Raw genomic sequence first — 9,451 nt, forward strand, 5'->3', positions numbered from 1 at the left:
AAGAACACGTGCTACTGCTCCTTCCTGTCCCCACCCGAGGCGGGGAGGTCTGAGGACCTGTCAAAATCCTTCAGGGACTGAGTGCTGGATGTGGGGCCAACAAGGATAGTGGATAAAAATATTATTGAGGCCACAATATGGGAAATCTTAACCACATGAAAACTTAGATCATATTTTCCAGAAGACTTTACCGAGATCTGATGCGGCTGGCAGGAAAGCTAATTTTATTGATTCCACTATTTATGCTATGGTCCCTGAGGCCTCAGAAACAAAACTCACAGCGTGTTGGGGGTTTGTTTTTTCCATGTGGGGCTGTCTGTGATCTTACATGCTGAATCTTTTTAACATGAAAGTTTATTTCTCACAACGTGACATCAACTTGACAAAGAGTATCAATGAAAGCCTAGAGCTGGCATTGTAATTAGTGGCAAAAGACTGAATGCTCTCCTCCTGACACTGGGAATGAGGCAAGGATGTCCCCTCAGCACTGCTGCTTGGCATGACGCTGGAAGTTCTAGCCGCGCAGCAAGGCGAGAGAGGGAAATAAGAGCCGTACACCCCACCTCGGGAAATAGCCTCAGTGTATTCCTTGCATCAGTGACTGCATGGGCCCAGCTCCCAGGGATTTGTTGAAGCCTTTATCTGAGAACCATCCAAACAAGGAGACAAAGTAGCAAAGAGCTTCCTAGGGTGGCAGCTGGAGCCAGGCTGAGCTCTACCACGAAACACCTGTGCGACTATGAAAGTCACTCACCTCAGTGGGCCTCAGTAGTCTCTTCTGTGAAGTCAGGCAACACTAGCACCTGCATCATAGTGTCCTCATGAGGCGTTAAGGAATTAACATCCACATAACACTTAGAATATGCTCTATCCCATGGTAAGTAGCATTAAATTATCAAGCTATTCAGGTAGATTTAATGATTACTCTGGGCTTCCTTCACAAGAAGAAAGAAAATTAAAAAGTCAGCAGCCTCAAGTTGAGTTACAGAAAGCCGAGGTTATTTCCCACATCCCGGCTTGTGATTTTTTATAGGGATCTTGCACCTTGACGCTGTATAAGAACGCGGTGGGCAGACTTTTGATCAATCAGGCAGTTTCCAGAGGCATGAGACTGGAATATGATCTTTTCCTTCCCTGCTTCCTTGCAGCTCAGACCACGATCTGGGGAAGTATTTCTAGTCTTCATCCTCACTTTCTTATTTTCTACCAAACAGATTTTCCTGGCTGGTCTCAAACACTGTTGTTTTCCTCTCTGCCGTCTCTCCTAGTGCCTCTTCCCATCCGCCTATCATCTTGACTTTTCCACATTAAAGCCTCCTTGTAACTGACATAGAACCCTGTGAAACTTCCAGGCAATTAATCTAACTCGGCAGAGCTCGCTGAGACCTCTGTTTAAAAAAGGCCACGGGCTCATGGTTCTCTCACATACCATTTAAGTGGAACCTACAGAGATACATGTTGGGCCAAGTAGGGAAGAAAGCCACCTTTTATTCTTTTATTTAAGGAAGAAATTAAAAATTCAGCTCACACGGACTGGAAACAAACACTTTCTACCCTTAAAACTTTCTCCATGTTTATTGAGGACTATAAATTGAAAAAAGAAAGAAAAGAAAGCAACCAATGCAGTAAAAGCACCACAACAAAGCTGGAAGAAATATGCAAGCCTCGGCAGAGGCCAGATTTACGGTCAGAAATATGGAGTGTGTCTCAGCAGGGGCAGGTCATGAAATAGTATGAGCTAATATCAGGGGTGTGAAAACAGGCATTGTTGTTTAGTTAACTAAAGTCGTACAATTAAGCGATTCTCAAAAATCAATTAGCCATATGTTATTACCAAGATGACATGTTTTTATAACTTCTCCCTGGATGTTTTATTGCCAGAGGATGCTCATGTGGGCACTAGAACAAGAAAATAAAACACCAGCCCAAGAATAAAAGTGCAGAAATCCAGCCACGATTAATTAAAAGAGTCCAGTCTGGAAACGACGGAGTCACTGGGCAGGCAGCGCGCGGTCCTGGAAAGATTCCTTCTCGGTGCCTCCATACTGTTGCAAAAAGCCATGAGTCTTTTTTTTTTCTTTCTCTTTGTTTTTCTGTCCTTTTTAATTTAGCACAGATACAGCTGTGAAAACTGGATATTCCATTTGAACTCCCATATTTATGCTTGTAACTGGTTCCAAGGAAATGTCATTTTCAAAGTTTTCAATGGAAAATGAAAAACGTATTTCTAGAGAAAAATCCTGGTGGTGTGCAGTTGTTAATGACAGCTTGAGTTTCCCTGGCTTCCACAAAAGGAGCAAAAAGTGGGGCAGAGTTGTACTCCTTCCTCTTTGTTGCTTTTGAACCAGGTAAGAAAAAGACTCAAAGAGGATTTGCAGAGACTATGATATCGAACACACAGTAGGGTCCGTGTTTAAATAGCTACACGTTTTTCCTGTATCCACCTCGGGGGATGAGATGCATTTTCCCCCTTTACTTCTTGGCTGCTCTAATGCGTAACTCATCGGCATAAGTGATGTGTGTCCATTCTGCACTGAGCCCCAAGCACACGGTACAAGATTCTCCTCTATCTTCTGGAACTTGCAGCAACTGTATGAATAAGGCTGGGTCACGTGCTGAGATGCGCATGAGACCCCCGTGGTTCAGTGTCCCCTATTCCTAAATACGAATGTGAAGCCAACCTTCAGGCAGGGAGCTGGGGCCACCAGACCAGCAGACCCACCCACCTGTCAGCTGACAACAGACAAGAGCCGGCCCGGTTTCCATCACCTGAGCAGCAAAGTTGCACAAACGATCCATAGACTTGTAAGCAATAATAAATAGTTATTTAAGCCACTAAGTTACAAGGCAGTTTCTCATGAGGCAAAAACTGATGCATATAGTCAGACACCCAGAGGGCAGGGTTAGTTGTGACTGTTCCAACCACACAGCCCAGGAATATCATCACCCTCTACCCACGGTCCTGGACATGAAAAGCTCTGTATTTCACGTCCTGCAATATTGAAAATTGAGGGATTCTCAACTCACATATTTTAAAATGCTAAAGTAACTATGCTTTCTAGGGCGGCAAGGTGTCATTGGGTCTGAATCTCAGGTCTGTCACTCCCTAGCTATATTAACTTTACATTTCTGAGCCTCAAATTCTTTATCTGAAATTGAGGCTAATGCTTGAAAGCTGTGCACCTCAAAGTCTGGTCCGTGGACCCGCAGCTGCCCCACCACCTGGAAACTTATTAGGAATGTAGATGGTGAGACCCCGAACCAGATCTTTGGAATCAGAAACTTGGGGGTGAGACCCAACAGTCTGTGTTTTAGTAAATGTTCCTGTGATCCTGATGACCCACCCAAGTTTGAGACTCCTACTTTAAAGAGTTGTTATTATTATTGAAAATGAAATTATCTAACTTATGTAAAGCACCAAGTACATGGTAGACACTCAATAAATAATAATCCTTTTTCCTTTGCTGAATATACTTTCTTTTTTTTTTAATGTTTTATTTATTTTTGAGAGAGAGACAGTGTGAGCAGGGGAGGGTCAGAGAGAGAGGGAGCCGCAGAATCTGAAGACAGGCTCCAGGCTCTGAGATAACTGTCAGCACAGAGCCTGACGTGGGGCTCGAACCCACGAACCTTGAGATCATGACCTGAGCCAAAGCCAGATGCTCAGCCTACTGAGCCACCCAGGTGCCCCTCCTTTGCTGAATATACTTTCAATAGAATGCATGAATGCATGTAAGTATAGAAATAATTAACATAAATTAATACATGAAATATATACATGACAGATACAGAAATTGAACACACACATTGCCATGTAAAAAAGTGGAAATCAGTCAGTTTCCTGTCAATAATATAAGGAGGAGGGGAGGCCAGGTTGGGCTGGAAGGGCTGGGGTGGGGACCAAGTCAGGAGTGATGAACAGGAAAGAGGGGCCCCTTAATCTCTATGCCCTGGGACCCCTAATTACCCATTCAAGTCTGAGATTCTCTCATGATGGGGTACCACAGTGGCACTTGAGAACTTTGCAAGCATGAATGATTCATATTCATGTGTCTATATACACACACCCTATACATTAGAGTTCTTTCATGACGGCTTATAAATAAGCAATGAAGGGAGTGAAAACCAGAGATTTTTGTTACTGAGGAGAGCAGCACAATGTGCCCCCAAGGCACAGAGACACATGGGCAGGGGGAAGGTTTCCTGGGGAAAGAGGAAGAGAATGGAAGGGGACAGAGAAGGGGTCTCTGAGGCAGCCTCTGACCAGAGTCTCTGGCTCATGTATCTCTGGCAGGGACGGAATCCAGTAGTGACGGGAGAAGCTGATTGCTCTGTCCCAGTTCAGCTCTTTGTAATGGCTGGAGTCCTCGCAGGACGAGGCTTGAAGGAACACTGAGGCACCAGGCCCAAGGGGTGAGCCAAAGACACTGATTTTTGTAAGGAATTGTTGCCTCTAGTTACAGGGACACAAGTCCAAGTGAAACGAGGCCAGTGGTGTGTCTAACTATGACACAGCATGGGAACTGAAACCCGGCCAACCTGTCAAAGCGAATGATGCTGCTGCAGGGTGAGCAAGTGGCTGGGACCAGCCAGACTCAGTCTCCATCGCTCGAGTGAGGCTGGGGTCTTTGGAGTCCTTACCTGGATGTGGGCCATTTGCTGCTATAAGAGCTTCCTTAGTTTCCGGCGGGGGGTGGGGTGGGGGCAGGACAGGGAGGATGGTGCCGGAAAGGATATCCAGGCTCCCCCGGCTGCAAAGGAAACGTGGGAGCCCCCTGCCTCCTGAAATCTGGCCTATCTGCAATCTCTAGACTCCATATTCTACCCCAGGTCCTTTCTACTGAGGGACCAGAGGAGAGGAGAGAACAAGCACTCCCCTTGTGCCCCTTTAGGCCTACTTCTCACTGGGGCACCCTGCTAAATCCCGACAGCCATCTCTTCACTTACTCCTTAAGAACCCGAAGTCACATTTTATGATTCCATTTTAAAATGAAAGAAACTGAGGCAGGACCCACTTCTCAGACCTTGATCTAGAACATCTCCAGCTACCCTGGGGTCTCCCTTGTTCCCCTTCCATCAAGACCCCCACGTAGGGACTAGTGTAAGTCCCTACATGGATTTCCCTTGCCTGTAGACTTCATATAAATGGAACCAGGCAGAATCACCATTTTGTGTCGCACTTATGCATGTCATGTCTGTGAGATTTCTCCAGTTTGGTGCATGTCATGTAGCGATAATTTTATTGCGTGTTATTGCTGTGGTTTGGTTTCTTGTACAGACGCACCATAACTTGCTTATCCATTTTCCTGCTGTTGGGCATTTGGGTTCTCCCCAGTTTGGGGCTACTATGAATCGGGTTTCCATGAACATATTTGACATGCCTTCGGTGGCCACAAGCACTCCTTTCTGTTGGAGACACGCAGGCATGAAGCTTGTGGGCCCTGTGACGTATGTTTAAGCTTAGAAGATCATTTCAGCTTCCCCAAGAGGTTGTGCCAGTTCACGCTATAGACACAGATTCGAGGTGTTCTGCATCCTCCTCAGCACTGAGGATTAGCAGTCCTTTTTTTTTTTATTGTTTATTTTTTTGAGAGAGAGTGTGTGAACGGAGGAGCTACAGAGAGAGGGAGACACAGAATCTGAAGCAAGCTCCAGGCTCCAAGCTGTCAGCAGAGAGCCAGACTCGGGGCTTGAACCCATAGGCTGTGAGATCACAACCTGAGCCGAAGTTGGCCACTAAACTGACTGAGCCACCCAGGCGCCCCTCTATCAGTCCTTTTAACTTGAGTTACCCTGGCAGGGGGACAGTGGTATCTCCACGTACCTTGTTGAATTTCCCTGATGAGTTATAAAGAGAAGCTTTTGAACTCAGATCTATTTAATTCCAAGCCCAACCCCCGTCCACTGCTCCACTCCATGAATTTACAGCACGATGCGGCCATGCCCCCTCAGGGAGACCAGCTCCCTTAGTAGAGCTCAGCGAAGCCACCCTCACCTTGGGCCACTTCTTCCAGAGAATCCATGTTCTGCCTGGTGCTGGGAGCTGGGTGCTGGGCACGGTGGGAAAGGGCAGGGTGTCAATCTTAGCACCAGCATGGAGCCCATTCTGGGAAGACATCTCTGTAATTCAGAGCCTGCCTATGAGGAGGTCAAGGTTAATTGCTAATTGTGGTCAATAGAACCCAAGGGGGCCCAAGACGAGAAGACACATGTGGCTCCATTATGAGAACGGACTTCTCCAAGGTGAGGCTGGAGTCGGTGCCTGGAGGATGGGTGGGACATAACGGGAAAGTTGTTCTGCGGAGAAATCCTGGGAATACAAAAGCGTATCCCATGCAAGAGAGCCAAGCAGGCAGAAGGAGGTGTGATGGAAAGAGGGTTCATGCTGGCTTTGGGGAAACCAAAGACGTGTTTCTGAAATGCTTTCACCATCTCCGTACATGGCTGGTTCCCGAAGGGGAAACACTTTCCTTTCTCCTCACTATGGAGGAAACGATGAGGCTTGCCCTTGGACCTCTGTAAACGTAAACTGTGAGACCTTCTCATCCAGGTGAGACGGGAGCGCAGGAAGCCAGCCTGACCAGAGCCCGGAAAGGCACATTTCAGACGAGGAAGGGCTCAGCATCTGTGCCTCCGCTAGAGAAGGTTCAGGCACCCCAAGGGGTAGGGTGTCCTACCAACGGAGGCCTCGGACTGGGTAGACGCAGGATCAAACCCCCTCTGAGAAACAACCCAGGTGTAGATGTCCCAGACAGAGTGCAAGGCTACATGTACTGCCTTTTTTTTGTATCCTTTGAATACTGTGAGTTATGTGGAGAACCTCGCTGTTTTGTTGTTTGTCCAGTTGCTAAAGCCTTTTTTTTTTTTTTAATATTATCAGAGAGCATGTCCAGCAGGTCAAGATGGGACAAATCTGAAGTGATTTGTGGAAGCAAACTACACTTGGAATACCTGTGAGAAGCATAATAAGGAAGTACTCCTTTCTGAAAGAGAATTGGAGAGGATGAATGAAGAAAGCAAGCATGCATGAGAAACTCCAGAATCACCCTGAGTCTAGCTGCTCTCAGGACAGTAGGCACTGCCACCCATCAGCCGTATGACGTTGGTTCCATCCTGACTCTACAAGACATTGGCTTTCACATCTTTGCCATGAGATGTGTGCACCCGTAAAATAGCGGTTCCATTTCAAGCGTCCTGCTATACAATAGCCCATTGCTCCCTATTGCCTGCAGAAGCAAATTCAAACTCTTTATGGGGGCATGTGAACTCTCCTTGTTCTGGGCCCATCCCATCTGCCCTATCCCTGCCCCTCTGTTCCACCCTCCCTGCCTGCCGCACACCCACCGGCCCTCACCCTCCGGGCACCAGGAGGTCGCACACCTCACTATTCCACTGGGAACACCCTTCCCCCCTTCCTTCCCAGCTGGGTGAGCTCCTGCGGGGTCCAGCACAGCCCCCTGCTGTGACTGTCACCATCTTCAGGTGTAATTATTTGTTTACAGGCCTCCCTCCACTAAACTGTGAACTCCCAGAACCAGTGATGAAATACTACCCCTTTTTATAGCCTCTCCTCCCTTCGCCATTTAGTGCTTGGCTCATCATAAGTGCTTAAAAATGTTGGTTGAAGATTTAAAGTATTTCCTTTTTGGTATAATGAGCAGAAAGAAAAAAGGGGGGATGTGGAGTATGTTCTATACCTTCCGGCCCCTTTGCTTTTCTGGACTAGAAAGGGGGCATGGGGCCAGCACATCTGAGGACACAGCCTTAAGCACATTCCATCAATTACTGTATCTATCCCTATTTGTGTCGGCGCGGGACTTGGCAAGGCTTTAATTGCACGCATGCACCTTCTGGGTAGAGACTGTGGCCTGGGATCTCCTCTCCTGCATCACTGCTGTTGCTGTGATCCCGGCCTCCTCCTTCAGAGGACGCGGCGGCCTCCATCTGCAGGCAGGCACATGCGGTCATTAATCACTCCCACTACCTGATTAAAGGAACACTCCAGACCAACTGGGGAAGAGAGAAAAAAAACTATGCTATAAAAAAGACTGAATTATAGAGTCCCTCTGCACCAATACTTCCCAATCAGGCAATTTATTGCAAACAAGCAAAATCTCATTCTCGGGCCATTAACTAAAATAGGAAAATATCATCTTAAATTTTAAAAATAACAAGGACGCATTATAATAAGTCCCCAGTCCTGGACAAGCGGATGGGTACATAGCATGATGGAAACCTCGAGAACTTGGAACATGACTTTTTCTTTCCTGAATCCTCTGACTTGGAGGCCACAGTCTGGGGTGTGACTCTAGCCTTCCTAACCGTTCCTTCCATCTTTCATCCTTTGGATTTCCCAGTTGTGGTGTCCCCCAGTAATCACAGGGTCAGGAGTGAAGCCAGGAAACCAAACGTCTTTTTCAAAATGCATAGTAAATAAATAAATGGACTTGATATTTACAAGGGTCTGCCTAAGGCTCCTTTGCTGTGTGGTGGTGGTGTTTGGTTTTGTTTTTTGTGCGAACCCAGAGAGAGTCACAAATGTGCAGATGAGGCTGGATCCTGTCAGGCCGTGTGAACCAGTTCTGCCCCCACTCCCTCCTGAAACCCCTCAAGACCATTGACTGGTCTTCAGTGTCAAAGCCAGAGATCCTCTCTGCTCTCAGTCTGGGCCTGGCTTGGTCTTGACACTTGGCAAAGAGAGGGCAGCAGGGACATTCGCGTCTGGGTATCGAGCCCAGAAAACACCAGGTCAGGAGACAAGGGTGTGACCAGGCCTTGAATTATTGGGAACCGACACCCCACAGCCCTGACACAGGATACATTGAGATGGAAGCCGTTGAGAGGCAGCGATGTTCCTCTGTCCTCAGGAGCAGAGCCTCCTTGGGGAGGTGAACACCTGCCAGCTCCCTGGGGGTCTGGAGACCTGACCCCCAGTGCCTTGTGAGTTTTCCAAGTCAGTCTTCTGACTGCTGATATGCACACTGCCTCCTTTCTCTCCTCTTCCCTCTAGGATTCCCTAGGGACAGTCTATTCTCTGGGGCCTAAAGCCCCTTCCTTAGTCATGTTCCCAGTATACCCTTCCCACTAATCCCCAGGCTCAGACATGGCCCTGGACTTCCTTCCAGTGGCTGGTGGAGCTCAAACCTTGGGAAGCAATTGATCAAACGTGTCTGCACTGAGGAATAAGTGAATTCTGTGGGTTCTGAGCCCTCTGTGACAGGTACTTCTTAATGGACAGAGCTGGAGTCAGGGAATGTTCGGCATTTTGAAGGAGACAGGTGGTTCAAAGGTCTTCTCTCTCACACCCATGGGGAAAGCCTTTTCTGGAGGAGGAATAATTGAAGGCAAAAGTTATTTTATGATGTTAGCCCCTCCAGATCCCTGAAGAACAGGTGAGTCCCTGTTCTCTCCCTTCCGCCTCTAGCTTCTACTAAATCAGGAGGTTTTTGAG

At 47.4% G+C, this 9,451-nt stretch overlaps 1 long non-coding RNA gene across 1 annotated transcript; it reads left to right on the forward strand.

The window, feature by feature from the left end:
- Nucleotides 1-4,300: 4,300 nt before the first annotated feature.
- Nucleotides 4,301-8,457, forward strand: LOC115273168. Its single transcript, XR_003900717.1, has 2 exons — nt 4,301-4,413; nt 6,881-8,457. It is a non-coding gene; the product is annotated as an uncharacterized LOC115273168 (long non-coding RNA).
- The last annotated feature ends 994 nt before the right edge of the window (nt 8,458-9,451 follow it).

This window comes from Suricata suricatta, chromosome 2, assembly GCF_006229205.1.
Source record: "Suricata suricatta isolate VVHF042 chromosome 2, meerkat_22Aug2017_6uvM2_HiC, whole genome shotgun sequence".
NCBI classification, from domain to species: Eukaryota; Metazoa; Chordata; class Mammalia; order Carnivora; family Herpestidae; genus Suricata; species Suricata suricatta.